Source organism: Marmota monax, unplaced genomic scaffold (genome assembly GCF_021218885.2).
Source record: "Marmota monax isolate L192 unplaced genomic scaffold, Marmota_monax_Labrador192_F-V1.1 WCK01_AAM20220418_F8-fsc00063, whole genome shotgun sequence".
NCBI classification, from domain to species: domain Eukaryota; kingdom Metazoa; phylum Chordata; class Mammalia; order Rodentia; family Sciuridae; genus Marmota; species Marmota monax.
The window spans coordinates 9964570-9983805 of record NW_026693726.1 but is presented as its reverse complement, the minus strand read 5'-3'; the positions used below and the strand labels follow the sequence as shown (position 1 = coordinate 9983805).

Genomic DNA, 19236 nt, shown 5'->3' with positions numbered 1-19236 from the left:
CTTACTGGGCTTTATTGATGATGCCCACAAATGCAAGAAAATGTAACAAGATTGTTTGTTTCTGCTCATGTACTTTTTTAGAGTCCTCATGCTAGAATCACTTTATTCCAGAAATGGGATTTGTTCCAAAGTTGTGTATACCTTGCTTTCCATACTCCATCAGCGATAGGGAAGGGTTTGAGGACAAATGAGAAGAGCAGGCTGTTCAGGTAGAGAAGGTCCCTCATTGAGCCAGGTACCACTACATCAGTAGGAGCAAGAAGGACATTGATGAGAAAATTTGCCTGTTGATGCTTTGAGCAGCAGTCTGGAAAACCCTGGGCCTTACAGTGTGGAAGGAGCAGAGGCTGAAGGAAAGAGTGGCTGTAGGAGTGTATATGGATTAGAAAGAGGAACTATAAGAAAGGAAGGATTGGGTAAGCCTGGGCCTTGCACATGGAAGAGACAGAAGATGTATTCCCTGCCCCAACTCACAGCTGATTTCAGTTTCCATGGCTTTTTAGAAAAAAGTTTTTATCTTCATCATTTCTCATTCTTTTACTTATGTGGAATATCCCAAATAGAAAGAAAATGTTGGTATTAAGGGCCTTCACTCATTTCTATTCAGCTAGATTGCCCTAAGGACCCACAGTTGAGGCCTGGCACTATGTTTTATGAGGGCATATTAAGTGTCTCCTCATTTCCACAATGCAGAGTAGGGAAATCCTCAAAACCTTGTGCATAGGCCAAGATTCCATGGTTTAGAATGGTCCAGCAGTTTCTGAAAGCACAGAGACAACTACAGTGGAAGTCTACAAGTCCAGCACCTGCCACACAGTAGGACCTCAGAGAGTGAGTGCCTTTCCTTCATTTCTCTACCTCTCTGTGATATGGAACGCCTCCGTATGTGCTGGGTTTCTCTGTTTTTACTCTATAGAATTGTGAGAAAATATACCATTGCAGGGTTTTCCCAGGGGAAGAGTTAAAAATAAAAGTGCCATTCCTTAGGAACAGAAGCTTTGTTATTATTTTGTTTGGAGCCTTATTCCATTTAACAATTTTTTTTTCTCAAATGAAAAATGTTTTTATTCCATGTACAATTTTCATTCTAAGAATAGTTTAAAATTAACAGATATTTTGCAATAATACTTGAGAAACACTAGATGTCAGGAGAGAACCAACTAACCTCATGTTTGGCTGGTTGTTTTGCATTCAACCATTTATAATAGGTTTTAGAAAATTGCTAGAAACCTAAAGACATTTACTCATAATTATTACATTTGTTTAAGTATTAATGGTTGTATAAACATTGACTAGTAGCTACTACTGGATGTTTTCCACTCTGATGAATGAAGAGATTCTGATGATTCGATACAAATAAACAATTTAAAGATCTATTAGGGTTCGTTGTATTCATATACATAAATTTGTGTACCATATATAAAATTCCAATCACCTTTCTCCTGCCTAACTGGGAAAAATCTATGGAAGTGCTTTCTAGATGTGCAAAAAGCCAGACCATCATAAGGTGAAAAATGTTGCTGGGGAAACCTCTGGAGAAGGCAACAAATTCTTGATCACCCCCTGTAAATATACTGGTGAAGTGCTTTAAGTCAACATGGTCAAGGATTGTATTTTAGCCCTGTACATATTATAAATTTTTATCATAACCTACTCTAAACCTTGTAATTGTTTCTCCTTCAAATTTAAGGAAAAGTTTTTTTTAATTATTAGTTTTCCTGTGGAGCTTGTTTCTTTTTGCATAAATTTGGCATGATATCAGGGTTTTCAATTCTTTGGCATTTATTATAGTTTCTCATAAACCTAACTAGAGTCAGGATATCTCAATCGTCATCATCTAGATTATCTTTAGAATTTATAATATCACTTTAACATCTTTTGCTGTAGTTGAATTCAAGTTATCACCTTGCCCCTCAAAAGTTTTCAGGGAGAAATTCAAGGATTTGAGAGAATTAAGAGACTCTCAGATTGTTAGGGAATTTAGATAATATGGTAGGAATTGGGATTTATTATTCCCATTAATGAGTCCTAGACAGAATTTGTTTTAGGTTAGTCACATTACTTCCAGATTATACCAAATTGTTTATAAAGAAGTCACAAAGTCCTTCTTGATTAGTTCATATGTCTCATCTTCCAGCTTCCTAGTGGATAGAATTGGGAAAGAATACCAGAGTCAGAATGCCAAAGATTAAGTTCTACTTCTGCCACTTCCCAGCTACATAACCCTGGACAAATCTCATGATCACTTGTCTATGAAACTTACACTGAGTACTTCAGATCCTTTGAAATCATCCTACAAGTTTTTAAACAGCATAGATAATTTTAAGTCTCTGATAAGCTGAAAAATTATTTCACACACTTTTTCTAAGATCAAATAACACAATAACAGTTTTAAACTTAAATTAGCAGAGCAATTTTACATTTCCAATAAGTAAATCCTTTCTTTCAATTTTGTAAAATAAATTGAAGTGAGGATGGACATTAAAATCTTTTTTCTATTATAGTTAAAAGAATCTAAGTTACTTGGTTCCTGTTTACTAGTCTCTACCCAGGGCCAAAGGAGCTAACAAATAACACATGCAGATCATTGGTATAATTAAAAAATAATGATTGATCCTAATTTTAAGGGGAAATAGTCACATTAAACAAGTTTTGAAATTAGACTTTCGAACATTAATATAACAAGGGTATTTTTAAAAAATTGAATTCAGAACCTCCTTCTGTTTTTTCCCTTGGCATATTTTCACACAGTTGCAAATACAATTTATGTGTTGCTTCTTTTGTTTCACTGAATCAAAAACATGTTCCCTTATGGGTGCTTGGCCATCCTAGTAGACAGGATCTTTGCCCTTTGGGAGGGTTGGATGGCTGAGATATTAAGGATTGGTCAGTGTAAGAGGCAGATGAAGACTCAGTCAGGGGTAGGAGTTCTACTTTCCAAAGTCCAAAGTGGGGCAGTGAGACACATCCAAGCCAAAGTACACAGTAGAATCAGAAAATACAAGAACAAAAGGACCAGAACAAGCCAGTAACTGGACAATGGAACCAAATATTCAGGACTGAACCAAAGAAAGCTTCAAGTGTGAGAACAGGTTTCAACAAGCCAGCACAGTTCAGGCTATGGGCTACAGTATCCAGAGTGGTCACAGATCACTTACGGGGTTCAGGAGGGTGACAAGTGCATGTCTGTCTGTCTCGGAGATATGGTAGTAAGGATCACACTAATTTATTTTCTGTGACTTCAAGACATCCCGTCTATAAAAGATGCTAGCATTTGTCCACGTCAGGCACGTCTGCTGGTTATCTGAAAGCCAGCATAGGCTGAGACTTCAAATCTCAGTTTGTGGGCTCCCTGTAGGGATCTCCCAGAATAGAATTGATCTGGGCCATCAGCTACTGTGCGTGCACTCCAAACCTCCTCTCTTCTGTATTAGCTTTGGTCGCCCTCCCAGAGGTTGTGTGGTACTCAGGGTGTATTTTCCTTTTCATACACAGCCTCCTGGGATACGTGGGTCTCTGCCTCACTTTGGGATTCATTGCAGGCTGTACAACATCAGGCTCTAGCTCCAGCCTTGGGCTCAGCCTTGTGGTCAGTGGCTGGAGCAGAAAGTCCCCACATGTGAAGAAGACCATCCATCCCAGTGTTCACTGGACATGTTGAAGTGGGAAGAGGCCATTTTTGCCTTATGCTTAAGCTATCATCTGCAATACAGCTTTAAAGAATACTAAAGTGATAACTGTACTTTAATCCTTTCCTGTGTGTATAGGAAGTTTGAAGAACTAAGTTTCCTCAGACCTCCTAATGTCTGCAAAGGCTAACCACACAAAGGTCTTTGCTTCCCCTTTTCATGGGTTTCTGCTTAAAGTCATTCTGAGGATGAGGTTGGCTGCAGTGGTCTGAAGTTGCTGCAGCTTCTTGGGCCAAGACCTCACGGCCCACTTCAGAATGCACCCGGCACACTTTCAAATGCTCCCCTGACCTTGCAAGAGCCTCTTTGCATGTACCTATGAAAGCTCCATATGATGTTTACCTAGTTCTTGCCACAGGAAGTGGTTCCAGGCCCAGATTGAGGGACTATTAATCCTTTGGGATGTCAGGCAGTGTTTCAGAAGCTTTTATTGTGTAACTACTCCCCCCCCCCCAATTTAGTGAATTAGAATGACCACTTTATTTAATTTCTGCTGTTGTGGGTCTGCTGGGCAGGCCTTGTGGTTTGGATGAGGAGACAGACCCAGATCCTCCCACAGTAAATATGTGAAGTGCTGAGTGCATCAAGAGGATCAATTCATTCTACATCTAGGAACTATCTTTGTTCAGGTTTGGGGCCATTTAGATAGTGTGGCCCCCTCACAATGATGAGAAATGTTATGGTTTGTATCTACAGTGTCTCCCAAATGTTCAAGTATTGAAGGCTTGATACCTGGTGCAGCAAAAGTCAGGGTTTTGGGGAAGTAATTGGATGGATCATAAGGGCTCTGACTTTGTCAATGGATTAATTCATTGATCGGTTCATAACTGGATGTACTATTAAGAGGTAGTAGAAGCTGTAGGAGATGGGTCCTAGAGGGAGGAAATAAGTCACTTAGGGGCATGCCCTGGCAGAGTATATCTTGTCCTTGGTCACTGCTTCTCTCTCTGCCTCTTGGCTGCCATGAGGTAAGCATCTTTGCTTCGCCAGGTGCTCCCTGCCATGAGCTTCTGCCTCACCACAGGCTCATAGCAATGAGGACAAGTGACCATGGATTGAAACCATGAGCCCAAATCATCTTTCCTCCTATAAGTTGTTGTTTTCGGGTATTGTGTCACAGTAATGAAAAGCTGACTAACAAAAGATAAGAGGTGATAAAACTTGTCAGTCTAGATGTGGACTTGTCAGTCTGAATGTTGACAATCTGCCCATCAGCTACTGTTTTAAAATTTAAATTCTATTTTTTATTCAGGTAAAAGGAAGCCTGACAAGAGACAAAGCAATTTTAAAAGGCACTTTATTATTCTCAGTTCCTAAGAGGAACTTGGGAGCATGGGATGTCACCCACACAGGTCATAGGAAGGATACCCGAGTGGGCTATTGGCAGAGTGATGGAAACTTGAAAGGAAGAACCTTTATTGTGGCTTTTGTGGGACGAATTGGGTGAGGCAGACTAAGCAGGTTAAGCGGGTTGAGGATTGCCTAGTCTGCATAACCAGTTGTTGGTGCCTGGCTCTGGGGAGATTAGATCAAGGGAATGCTGTCCTTCTGTGTATGCTAATAACAGGGACTGTGAGAGTGGTCTCTGAACTGGTTCCTTTGCTCATGGATGGCACACTTGCTTTCAGGAGAGTTTATTATCTCTAAGAATTAGCTAGCCTTGGAAGGGGCAGTCCCTCCCTGATCAGAAAGATCAGAAATATCAAAAGCATCTGCTCTAGAAGCTAGAATACAAGCAGCAAATTCAGTTGCCTGTGCCTTCTAAGCCAAAACCAGGTGGTTATGAGGCATGTTCTGATCTGAAATGCCCCCCAGGAGGTTTTAACTTGGATTTATCTTCCTAAGACCTTCCCTTATAGTTATGAGACTTGTGTGTCCCCCTAAAAATGGGAGATATCATCCCCTAGAGTGCAACTGTTAGTCCCCCTCTCCCCACATTCATCAGTAAAACCCATTCCTTCATGAAAGCCAAAACAGACAATGTCTCATGGCTGCCTTCATTTTATTGTTTATTGTTCCTTAACCGTAGGTCAAAAGCTGAACAGAGCTTTTCAGATTCGTACCTAGAGCAATCGCCATCTCATTAAGCACACGTGCACCTCCACTGCTAATGGTAGGAATGGAAGGGCACATCCCTTTCACAGGAACTGTGGTTTTGCCTGACTACTTCCTCACTTCCTCTGATGGTATACATACCTGCCTGCTGGTCACTGCTGGGACAGTATAGGGTCACTCAGAGGGATCACCTAGATCCCTCCGACACAGTAGGGATTGGACATCAGTCTTGCTTTTTAATTCAGCATTTTCCTCAGGAATTGCAGCATCTGCTAGATGCTATTTTCAGTGTTAAGTGACACCTTCTTCTGGTTCCTGTTAAGGTTTCTGGAAGATGAAGCCTGACCAGGATGGGCAGTTTCTGACTATAATAAATCACTCAGTGTTGACATTTTTGTGCTCACCTCACCCTTCATCTTTTGGATAATTTCTTTAGAGTCTCCAAAATGGAATTACTGGGAAACTTGGTTCTTGATTCAATTGTCAAATTGCTTTCCATGAGGATCACGGTAGTGGACAGTGTTATCCGGTAATGCATTGTTGCACTAATTTTACCAAAACCTTGGTAGTCTTGACTATCATATTTGAATGCTGCTATGATCTAAAGGTCTGCCTTCCTCTTTTTTGTATTCCACCATGAACAGCCAAATCAGACAATGTCTCATGGCCGCCTTCATTTTATTGTTTATTGTTCCTTCATCATAGGTCAAAAGCCTAACAGAGCTTTTCAGAAATCCTTATCTCACAGTGATGATATTGGGAAGTGGATTTTTGGAAGGTGATTTTGGTGGAGCCCTCAGGAATGGAATTAGTGCCCTTAAAAAAGAGGATGAGTTATACCCTTGGCCCTTTCTGCTATGTGAGTTTGAAGTGAAAAGACAATCGTGTCTGAACCAGGAAACAGGTCCTCACCAGACACCAAATCTGCTGGTGCCTTTATTTTGGACCTTCTAATTTTCAGAACTGTGAGCAATAAGTCCCTGTTGTTATAAGTCACCTAGTTTATACTATTTTTTTATAGAAGTACAAATCTCAGACTTTCATTTTATACTAGTAAATAGCATATTGATGATTCTTTCATTTCTTTCATTATTTTTGATATTGAATGAGATCAATATTTGTTTATCTATGAATGAACTATCCATTCCTTTTGCTTTTTATTGTTTTTTCTTATTTGGTATGTAATTCTTTTTTTTTGATATATATTTTTTAGCTGTTGATGGACCTTTACTTAATTTACATGCGGTGCTGAGAATCAAACCCAGTGCCTCACACATGCTAGGCAAGTGCTCTACCCTGAGCCACAACCCGACTGATATGTCGTTCTTTACATAACATTGTTTATCCACTGTTTGTTACCTATTGAAATATTTTGTTGCATCTTCCCTAACTGTGCAATCCTTTCTCTCTTTGATATAAAGGAATTTGCATCATGTGTTAAAGAATTTAGATTATTTTCCTTTCATATTTGTTTCATTTATCGCTTTTATTAAACTTAGAAAGTCCATTCCTCTTTTTATTTCTATTTTCTATTGATTTTCTAAGGAATAATCTTTTTTAATTTTGTAATCCAACTGCTGTTGATACTGGAGTATTAAAGTGATGTTAATGGCTAAATTTGTTCCATATTTACAGTTTTCTAGAATAATCTTCTCCTTCCCCAATATTTCATAATGCTTTCTATAGAATATATGAAATTATTGTTACTGTTATGTTTTCTATTATCAATTTTGTTTCCTTAGTTTCTGCCTATTCTCATTCCAATACTTTTAGTTTAATTACAATATCTTTGAAATGTATTTTAATATGGATTTATTTTATCTTTTTTAGTTTTCTTTTAAAGAGATCATTTTGATATCCTTTTCTATTTATATGTTAAGGTAGTTTGGGGGATTATTTCCTCAAATCTTTCTTTCCCTAGGCATGGATTTTTTTCTGGATTATAATAAGCCTATATATTAATTTGAGAAAAACTCACACCCTTATAACATTTAGTTTTTTTGATATAGCAATATACAATGTATCTTTTATATTTCCTAATTTAGTTAATTAAAGTCTTGAAAAACTTTTTATTTAAAAATAATTTTAATAGTTTCATATACATTTCTCTTTAGTTTAAGTATTTTATCATAGAAATATCATATAACTAGTTAATTTCTCAAGGGGATTTTTAAATTTAATTTCTTTAATAGAATGTTTTGAACATACACCTCTTAACTCCATCAAAATGAGATCTCTTTAGAAATTTTTAATGAGTTTTATTTTGGGAAGTGGGAGTAGAGCGCTAGCTTCCCAGCATACTACTGATTTCCATCTGTGAATTTTATACCTGTTCTTTTTATTAAGCCATTTATTATTTCCAGAAACTTTTTAATTGATTCCTAAGGGCTCATTATATTTTGCTTATCATATATCCATATACATAAGTATATAATGATATTCATACATAAATGCAATATATTAGACTTATTAATTCATATTTTGTACATATGTGCATTTTTTATATTCTATTTGATGGTTTTTTTCCCCAGAAATAAAGAACTGAATGTGCACATTAATTAAGAGGGGTTGAATCAGTCTGACACCTAACAGGTACAATTAAAATGGCGTGGTTAAGCTTTGCAGATTCCGGCTTTACATTTCAAGAGGTGATAGAGTAATCACAGTATGTAATTTTCTGGACCTCATTATCCCAGCTATTTAGAGGTAGGATCAGTTGTGTGTGGATTATTGCTGCTCTCCTACTACAATTAAGCTTTTACCTTTTCTTTGTTTTCAAACAGAAAGGTCTGAAAAAACAAGTAGTGCCTTCTGGGCATCATGGAAACCACAAAAATTGTGCCCTTATGTTGAGCTATACCTCAAAGAAAGAACTGGTGCCAAGCTAATGAGAGTGTGTCAAGGTATTACCAGCACTGGTCTCATCACTTCTAATTATGGTCTCCAGAATGCTATGAACCTTGCCAGGACTCTGACTTGGGTCATTTGAATAGGTTTTCATTCCAAAGCCTAGCAGCTAATTTGGGATTTTTATTTTTTTTCTCTGTAAGATTTCTTGAACCATTCTGACATATAATTCATTTACTTTACTTTTTAAAATTAAAGTTCTTGAAAAACTTTTTATTTGAAAATAATTTCATTTTTAAGAAAAATTCACATATTGCACAAAGAATTCCTTTATACTCTTCATTCACAATACTCAAATATTAACATTTTATGCATTGTCATTATTATTATTATTTCTCTATGTGTTTGTGTCTGTATGTATATGCATGACCACACACACACACACACACACACACACACACGTGTATTCTTTTTCTTACCCATTTGAGGTTAGATTGCAGATGTATTACCTTTTCCTAAATACTTCATGCATATTTCCCCAAACAAATAACTTTTAAAATATAAATACTGTATCATTGTGGACATCAACAGACCTTATTAAAATTTAATCAGTCATCCCACTATTGTTTTGTAGTTTTGTATAGCAAATGAAAAAAAAATGTTATTGGGTCCAGGAATTCGATCCAGAATCACAAGTTGCATTTAATTATCATGTCTCCTTGGTCCTTCTTAATCAGTTCCTCAGCCTCTGTCTTTTGTGTCCATAACGTTTGTGAAAGTGTATAGGTGAGCTATTTTGTGAAAACTTTCTCTTAATTCTAAATCTGCAACTAATTCCAAAGACATGACCTTTAACTTATAATTAGTTCTGATTAGCTTTATTTTTCCATTTCTAACCTGAAGACATTAACCCCCCACTTGTGATCAATGACCTCAAACCTAGGTCGAAAACAAGGGAAGGGAATTGTTATTTGCTGAGCACCTGCAGAGCCCTGTATAAAGGCAGCTGGTAAACATCCCATTTAATTAGCACATCCTCCTGCAAAATGTTGTTATTATTATTATTATTATTATTATTATTACTGTTGCAAATGAGGTAAAGGATGCTCAGTGATTGTGACCTGCCTAAAGGCAGGTAGTTGACTATATATGGACTTGGACTTTGGAGAATATTCTAGCCTTCTGTGGATCACCAATTTCTACCTTTTCTCCACTGGATTGTGGTTAGCTCCTGAGAAGGAAGGACCATAATTTATTTATAATTCCTATGGCAAATTCAAAGCCTGGAACTTGAACTTTATTTATTTTTTTGTTTGTTACCAGGGATTGAACTCAGAGGCACGCAACACTGAGTCCATCCCCAACCCTATTTTGTATTTTATTTAGATACAGGGTCTCACTAAGTTGTTTAGTACATCTCTTTTGCTGAGGACGGCTTTGAACTCCCAATTCTCCTGCCTCAGCCTCCTGAGCTGCTGGATTACAGGTGTGTGCCACCACCCCCACGGAACTTTATTTCTTGAATGAAAGCATTTGAGTGTGCAGTCTAAAAGGAGTACAAAATGCAATCTGTGCTCTCATGTGCATATGGTCCATATCCACTGCCCCAGACTAGAACGGTCCCTGTGGCCTGTGCAGGTGGGAATTGCAGCATCACCCACTGCACCATGGCTCTAGGGGCCCCTTCTCCACTGTGGGCACTGGCCTGGTGCCCTGACACTGTTTGGATTTTGATATACAAAACATTAATTTTTTTCTACCTTATAAACCAGAAAGAAGTGACACAAAGCACATGGATTTTGAGGGACATTCACACCATAGCAATCCTCTATCCACGAGTTCATGTGACTGGTGATTCTGGTGACCACAGAATCCAACCACTTGTAATACTTGTTGTCACCACTGATGTGGTAGAAGCCACCCTTATCACTCACAGGGAGTAGTGCCACAGCCTCTTCACCTGCCAGCTGTTTCTGTTCTTGTCCATCTGTAGCTCCTTCTCAACAAAGGAGTCAGAGTGATCCTTCAAACACCTGGGTGCTGTCATTTTAATCCCCTGCTCTGAATTTGCCTATCAACCTACCCTCCAAGCATGCTTCCACGTCCATGCCTGGCACTTGCTGCTCCCTCGGCCACCAGTCCCCTTCCCCAGAGAGAAGCCTGTCTCTCACACACCTTCTTTCTTGCGTTTACCTAAATGTCACCTTCTCAGGGAGGCCTTTGCTAAGCACTCTACATAAAGCAACACCTCTTGACTTGGCAACTGCAGCTCTCCTTCCCTCTTTTCATGTATCTCCACAGCATATAAACCCATCTGGCAACATTTTATTTACTTGCTCGTGTAATTATTTTCTGCCTCTTTACCTAGAATGCAATTTACATGAAGACAAGGTTTTTATTTTGTCTTATATCATTGCCTGGGTGTGACTGGTGCTGCATAAATAACTAATGAAGAGCTGTATATTCAATGCCAGAGAAACTCCTGACTGGGCTGAAAGTGAATGAACAACTAAGTTCATGAGCATGGTACTTGAGGGCTGAATTACAGTATTTTTTTTAAAAGGAAATTTTGACTATACTTAGCTTTTGTTTTATGTACTCACTTTTCAACTTATATGCCCAGAATAGGATTTAACCCCCCTGTGGAAAATGGTGTCCACATGGCCTTTTTCATAATGTAAGTGACAATAACCCGGTGACCTGAAAGACTTTAAGTCCTCTGATCAAGCACTGAGGTGAATGACCCCCAAACATACTGAAAATATCTACTACATTCAAAGTCTCAATGTTAATAATTCTACGAAAATAGCATGAGGCTTTCTTGCTTTCAAGTCAAAATCCAACTCAATCCAGTAGCAAATGCAGAGAGAAACCACAAGTATATTTCCAGAAAGCACTAAATAATATAGGTCTTTGGAAGAAATTTTTATTTTATTTTTGAAAAGATCATAGAGGGGGCTAGGGTTGTAGCTCAGCGGCAGAGTGCTTGCCTAGAATGTGCAGGGCCCTGGGTTCGACCCTCAGTACCACATAAAAGTAAATAAATAAAATAAAGATATTGTGTCCAACTACAACTAAAAAATAAATATTAAAAAAAGATTATAGAGGAGGGGCAATTGCATCATCAAAAATACCCTAAGATTTCCTAATGTACTCTCTAAATATCACTTCTTTTTTCTTCTTCTTCTTCTTCTCTTCCTCCATCTCTTCTGTTTCATTTTCTATTGCCTCCTGCTCATCCTTCAACTTTTCATCTCCTCTCCATACCCCTTCTTTGTTTTTTTAGAAAAGCCCACTTAGTCAGTAAACTGAAAATTATTAACAGCTTTAAGTAAACACTTCACATTATCTCTCCTTTTCCCATGATAAAGTAAAAACAAATGAGAGGATGCAAATCCCTGATGTTTGGTGAATTATCTCAACTGACTTATTCACAGATATTGGAACCCATGGCTAAAGAGTTAAAAGTAAAACCTCTTCTTACCCATGATGTTTCACTACCACCAAGGTGACCCTCAGGTGAATTATAAGCTCCAAATACTATTATCTTGTGTTTCTTTTTATTTTTTAACTTAAAAATTCCCAGAAATTTTTTTTCTGGTTAACTTTCTATTCATATCCACTACTGTGGATAATAATAATAATAATAATAATAATAATAATACCCTAGTTTGTGTTTATTGACCCAAAACTCTTCTATTAACTCTTGCCTGTTTATTATCCTTTCTCCATCCAACAATTTGAAAATTCAATTTGGACCTTAATTTCTGGAAACATTAATTTCTGGAGATTTCTGGAAACAAATGGTTGTTTCTTGTTTTTCAAAGGGAGAATTTTTTAAGTTTTCTTAATTAAAAAATTTCGGTTAATGGATCTATTGCCTACCTAGCTAGTCTGCAGAAGACAGTTTCTAGCAACTTTACATCACTTTTACTTTTTACTTTGTTTACACACAGGTCAAGCTGAATATCCTGTTAAGTAGAAGGTGTAGGTCACTGGTTCTCAAACTTGAGAGTGCCTCAGAATCTCCTGGAGGTGCTGTTGATGCACAGGCTGGGGACCAGCTCCAGAGTTTCTGAACCAGTGGGTGTGAGGAGAGGCCCGGGACTCTGCATTTCTAACAAGTTCCCAGGTGACACTCACTGATGTTGCTGATCTGGACTACTGTTTGGAATGTTCTTTGGTTTATTTTAGACTCATTTTCTTTTTTTAATCCTTTTTTCCCAGCTTTATTAGTATTGACAAGAAGGAGTAGTATATATTCAAGGTGAACAACCTGATGCTCTGATATATGTATGTGTTATGCAATGACAGTTCCCTCCTTAAAGTTCCTATGTCACTCCAATCTCCTTTCTTTTCTGCTTCTCCATGCTCTCCACCTACCTTTCCCTCTCCCTCTTTCACTTCCCCAGGCTTCTTTCTAATACAGATCTTCATGAACTTTCTAATATAGACCAGTTCAGCTTGTATTCTGCTTTTAGTTCACCAAGAACCCTCAACCCACAACTGAGCCTGAGAAGTGCGAACTAAGTCCTCTTTTCCTCACAAGCCTATTGAGCAACCTCCATTGTGGCTTCCATCTGTTTACAAGATGTGAATCGTTGTCCTCTGCCATCTCCACTCTTAGCCTGCTTAATATCCCCAGGTCTTGCCATGTAGTCATTTGGAATAAACTCCTAGAGTATGGAGGGCAAGAAATAGCTACTTAGAAATATCTATTTCCCAGGATTAAGCATGCAACAGGAGGTGCATCTGCCACACCCATCTAATTGTGGTTTATTTGTTTAATATTAAAATGATCTCAGATCTGCATAAGCCATATGCTTTTCCTCCAGATTTCCTGAGCTCTGATGCATTAAGCATCTGTAAAGCCATTTCACTTTATGTCATTAAGGATGGGAATGTGCTAATGTAAATACCAATTGGAAAGCTTGAGTAGTTTTTCACATTTTTTCAATCATACTGTTTGCTGTATTATTATTATGGATTAGTCTACTTTAGGTACAATTTCACAGTATGATCAAAGTCTTACTCTAATATTTAGATCCCAAATGACAAATTTAATGGCCTTAGTTAACACCCCAAAGATGTAGGCTTAATTTTGTGGTTCACCTACTCTTGCTGTTTACTTTTCTGAGCTGTAGCCAAGCTGAAGAAACTGTAAGAAAGCAGAGTATGATTATTTATGAAAGAAAATGCCTCCTTCTTCAGTAAAATGAAACTCTAGCTTCTCCTTTCAAGTTGACTCCTGAAAGAAGGGAATCTCCACATGGGGACAGAGGAAAGAGACACTTCATGGCCTCTATTTTTCTCTAAGGTAATGCCTGCATCAAACTGGCTTCCACATCATGCTCCTTTCCGGGATATTCCAGCTCAAATGAGGAGCTGGGACTCTTCTCTTCATAGCCCATGTCTGTCGTAAGAGCAGAACTTTTAATTCATTAATTTCCAACTTGAAATTTCCCGAGTAGGTTGTACAAGGGGAGTCTAAAATGTCTCCTTGATTTATCCTCCCACCTACCCAGTCCTCTTTCCCAGAGGCATCCAGGGTAACTGATTTCTTTCATATCCTTCCTGGAACATTGTATACTTAAATAAACAAGTATATGATCCCGTTCATCCCTGTTCTTGAACGTGGGGCACACTGTGTTACTTGTAGGATGTGGCTTTCCCCTCATTCTGACTTGGAAATCTACCAGTGAACAGAGTTCCTCATTCTCTTCTGAAGGTGCAATGACCAGTCACATGGCTGCACCATAATTACTTAGGAACTTTCCTATAGATAGGCCTTTGCATTGTTTCTAATCTTTTCTCTCCGTTTTTAAATTTTTTAATCTGGGGATTGAACCCAGAGGTGCTTAACTACTGAATCACAACCGTAGCCCTTTTAAAAATTTTTTTATTTTGAGTCAAGGTCTTGCTAAGTTGCTTGGGGCCTCACTAAGCTGCTAAGGCTGGCTTTGAACTTGTGATCCTCCTGCCTTAGCCTCCCAAGTTGCTAGGATTACAGGTATGTGCCACTGCATTGGGCTCTAATATTTTCTTGAGAAGATGCTTTGATGAAAACAATGAATAGCTTTTTATACATATATAAGAACTTTCTAAATATTACTGAGTCCAGAATCAATGCATCTTTAATTAATATATAATACCAAATTTACACTACTATTGCCGTTTACCCACAAGTACTGACTGTATGGAGACAAGAGCTTATAAAAGACTCTGGAATACTGTAAGGCGTATGTGAACAACCCAAAGTTAGAAAGTGTGGCTTATGAGCTATGACTTACTTCCTCTGGGTTTGTGATCAAATAAATGCTTTTTTCCCCCTGACTCTCAATTGCTCGTACAAGGCAGATCTCAAATGAGGCAGGATATTTGCTTTCTCCTTCCTCGTCTGCCTCATACTCTTCCACCTCTGTAAGCCAGAGGTAACATAAAGATGCCTTAGGTAATGGAATTCAAGGAATATAAAGCTACCAAGACTCTTCTGGACTAGAATTTTTCCCATCTCCATCCTATCCCCAGTGCCAGTGTCTGGCCCAAACAGAACTCATGCTAGAGGCTGATCACAAGCAGTGAGACGACGCAGGGGCTGTGGGAAGGCGGAAAGGAGGGGAAGGACAAGGTGACAGCAGCACAGGGGGTGGTTGGGTGCCTCCTTTCTTCTCCCTGTTGACCTATATTGTTTTTGTAGATGTGTAGAAAGATTCAAATTAAGACAGTCACTTATCCTATGAGAACTTCAAGTTTGAGGATTCTTTCTTTGCCCCCCAACCCCCTAATTTTCTTAAATATTGGTGAATCCCAATATGACAAAAAATTAATTTAAATGAAAAAATAAATAAATAAAACTATCTGTAGTAAAAGATTTTTGTGGCAGATTTTGTTGTGTGTTCATCCTATTCCATTACTTTTCTGTCTCAGCAGGAACTAGATTCTATTGTTCTGCTTTCCTTGCTGGCTGGTGGCAGCATGCAACTATGCTCTGGCCTGAGGAATGTGGGCAGAGGGACGCGTACCCTTCCCAGAACTGGCCCCAAGAAAGTGCCTGTGTAGTTACCTCTCTTTCTCTTTCTGCCTTTGCACACACTGGGAAGCAAATGTCTTGGAAGAACCTAGGTGATGGCAAAGCCAGACACAGAATGACTGTGGGTCACTGAATGCTATTTGGAAGAGAGCTCAGGAAAGCTGTTTTGTGCCTTCCTTAAGTGATGTTACTTCTTTCCTTGGGTTGGCCTCTGCTGGGGTTCTGTATCACCTAGTACTTATCCATCATGAAGGCAAGTGTAGGATTCATTCATTAGATAAATTTTCCCAAAATAATAATAATAATAATAATAATAATAATAATAATAATAATAATAATCCTGTCTTCAGTTAGTACAGAAGGTCAGGAAATTATTTTAGAAATCTCTTGAAACAAAAACAAAGTTCATGTTTACTCTTAATGCTGGGGTATGCTGTTGAGCACATTAAACTCTATTCTGGTGGCTCCTTAACCCTTGTCACCACCAACCTCAGTGAAGTGAATGAATAGCTGATTGACCCATGGCATGAGGGGGGAGAGGAAAAGAGGGAGATCAAGAGGGCTGAGATGGGTAAGGAAAGACAAAGATTTGTAGGGACTTATCAGTATGTCTGGGCCTGTAATCTGCTTTATGTGCATTTTCTCACTTAGAAATCAAAAGGCACAGGTGCCTATTTCCTTTTATAAGGAAATTCCAGATCTGAGAAACTTCACTAAATCAAAATACAAAGAATTAATGAGTGGCAGAACTCAGGACTAAAATAATGTAGAGGGGGGATCCCCAAGGAGTGCAGAAAGCTTAGAGATGGGAGAAAGGAAAGGCAGAGTAGGAGGAAAAAGGGGGGGGGTGGGCTAGAGTGGAGCATGGGATGGGTGTCAAATGGCACCACTCTCTAGCTATCAACCCCCTCTGAAGGTGTTTATTCCGTAACCATGTCTGCAACTAAAGAAAATTGCTTTAGCCAGTTTTTATTCCACAGGACTCTGTCCCTTAACGACTTGTCTAATTAAAAAGCTCTAAAAGGATTGCATTAACTGGAGATATCCAGTCTTTTTTCTCATCATCAACATGACAAAGACAGACTTGGGCACCATAAATGCTGATATTTCTGCCCTTGTAAATCCTCATGAAGGTCCTTTAACACAACCATTGAAGGAGACATCAGCTTTTGGCTTTTGGGAAAAACACTTTTGAAAGCAAACTTGATGAAGTCACTTCTACAAAATCTAAAAAGCACAAATGTCTTTTGTGATTCAATTTCTATTTCCAACATGTTGACTAAAGGCTGATTATGATGTGTCAGAGCGAGCTGAATAAGCATGTGCTTTGTTCTGACATGGTATTGCTGTGTTCTCAATAGCTTGAGATGACAAAGCGGGGAGGAAGGAAATTAAATTTAATCGCTGCTTAAGTAAGGGAAAAAGTGCGGTACCCTTGTTCTTTGCCAACAGTTCTGCTTCTTAAGGATACAATTATTAGTATTTGCTGGTATGTACTGCCCTAAGAAGTGCCAATGAAAGCAGTGCATGCCCTCCAGTGGTTTCCTAATGAGTACAACTTCAATCTTTCACCCTGGCATTGAGGGCTCCTTAACCACAGAGGGCTTCTTAGAGTTTCCAGAATGTGTCGGCATTTTTGCATCTCATGGCCTTTGCACTGCTCTACTCCCAGAGCAGAAGTTATCTCCATTGTTCTTTGTATCACTGATCCCTCGTTTTTTCAGGTTTCAACTCAGGGATCTCTTCTTCAGAGAGGCGTTTTCTGACCACTCTGTTGAAAGCAGGGTCCCATTTTCCCAAATCCATTCGTTCTCTACCACATTATTCCATTAGTTTTTTTAAGGGAATCATGTTAGGATTTAATTTTAGTGTGTTTACTAGTTTGCTCCAGATTTACTTTTTTGTGTGTGATTATTACCCATTTACAGTCTATCACATCATTTTTTTAAAAACCTTTTTCTTTTTCTTTTTGTAGTGCTGAGGATTGAACCCAGGGTCTTGTGCATGTGAGGCAAGCACTCTACCAACTGAGCCATATCTCCAGCCCTAAATCTTTTTTTAAGGGCACTTATTACCATAAGAATTTATTTAAATTTATATTTACTTAAAATAAGGAAGGCTTCACTTATTAGCATGCTATCTTTGAGCAGGTGCCAGGTTAATCTCTGTATTGTCTCAATTTTTGGGAATATGCTGCCTAAATCAGCATAGGGATTTATTTCTAATTTGTTTATTGGTTTTCTCCAAGTTACAATGAGAAAAAAAATATCTAGCTGGTTCCTCAATGCATAACCTTTCAAGGCCTAGAGAATCACTATGTGAGCTTTTTGATTGGATGAGTTGTATTTATTGGGCTCAAGATAAATCCCAGAGCCGAGTGCAGGGTCTGGCATACTATACTTGTTGGAACGTTGAATAAATAGAAGTGCAGGTGAGATCACTGCTCATGGTGAACTTGGAGGATCTTAGAAGAAGATATAGGTATGGAAGACTAAAAATAGGGTCACTAACATGAAAAATCTTCATGCAGCAGAAGAAAGATCAAAAATTGTAAATCATTGTATTTAGTGGCAATTTCAGGACACTTGCTAGGATATAATTTATATCATATAAACCAGTTACAGTCTTAGAAGTCAATATGAATTATTAAAGAACACCTCAGGTTGGAAAAATGACAGGGGGGTCAGAGTCTTGGGTAGACAAGCCCAGAGCAGCTGTCTGCACTGAGCAGACGCAAGTCACTGGGCAGGTTTGCAGACCATTTAAATGCTCTCCAGAGTTTTTATGCAATTCTTGGGGGAAGAGCCTGAGTTTCTTGTAGTTGTAAAAGCTTGAGACTTTTGTTTAGGAAATAGAGTACTAACTCATTGGAATCTGAAGAATGTAAGGACATTCAAGATGCATATACTATTGAGGATACTATAATACATTCACACTACAGGTTAGGAGTCCCTTATCCAACATGCTTGAGACCAGAAGTGTTTCAAATTTCAGAATATCTGTATTACCTCATGAGGCATCTTGGGATTGGGACCAAAGACTAAACACAAAATTCTTTTATGTTTCACATACACCATATGTTTCATATACACTATATATATACATATGTATATATATGTGTATATATATATATATATATACACACATATGTGTATATAAAATATGTACATATATATATATATATATATATATATATATATATATAGAGAGAGAGAGAGAGAGAGAGAGAGAGAGAGAGAGGCGGGAGGTAATTTGTGCAACACTTTTTTTTTTTAGCAATTTTTCATATGAAACAGGTCATGTTTTGTCATTTTTGACTTCCTTAAGTTGGGATTTTTTGAGCATTTGGATTTCAGATATTTGGATTCAGGATGCTCAACCTGTGCAATGAGGAAAATCATTAAAGCAGTAGTCATCTTCTACTTCAATGTACATTTTTATTCATAGTTGAAAAGAATAGTCTATTACTGCTAACATATTGTAAATTTACTCAGAATCAAAGGGTTCAGAGAGACATAAAAATGTATGTATTTTCTATTAAATAACAATTTCTGCTCACTTTAGATTATGAGTATAGTATACACGAATTATATGCACAAAAAATGTAAAAAGTAA

The 19236-nt window shown here is 38.1% G+C and overlaps 1 non-coding gene across 1 annotated transcript; it reads right to left on the bottom strand.

Moving 5' to 3' along the window:
• Positions 1 to 17726: 17726 nt before the first annotated feature.
• On the bottom strand, positions 17727 to 17830 carry LOC124103913 (U6 spliceosomal RNA). Its single transcript, XR_006855316.1, has one exon. It is a non-coding gene; the product is annotated as a U6 spliceosomal RNA (small nuclear RNA).
• Between the last annotated feature and the right edge of the window lie 1406 nt (positions 17831 to 19236).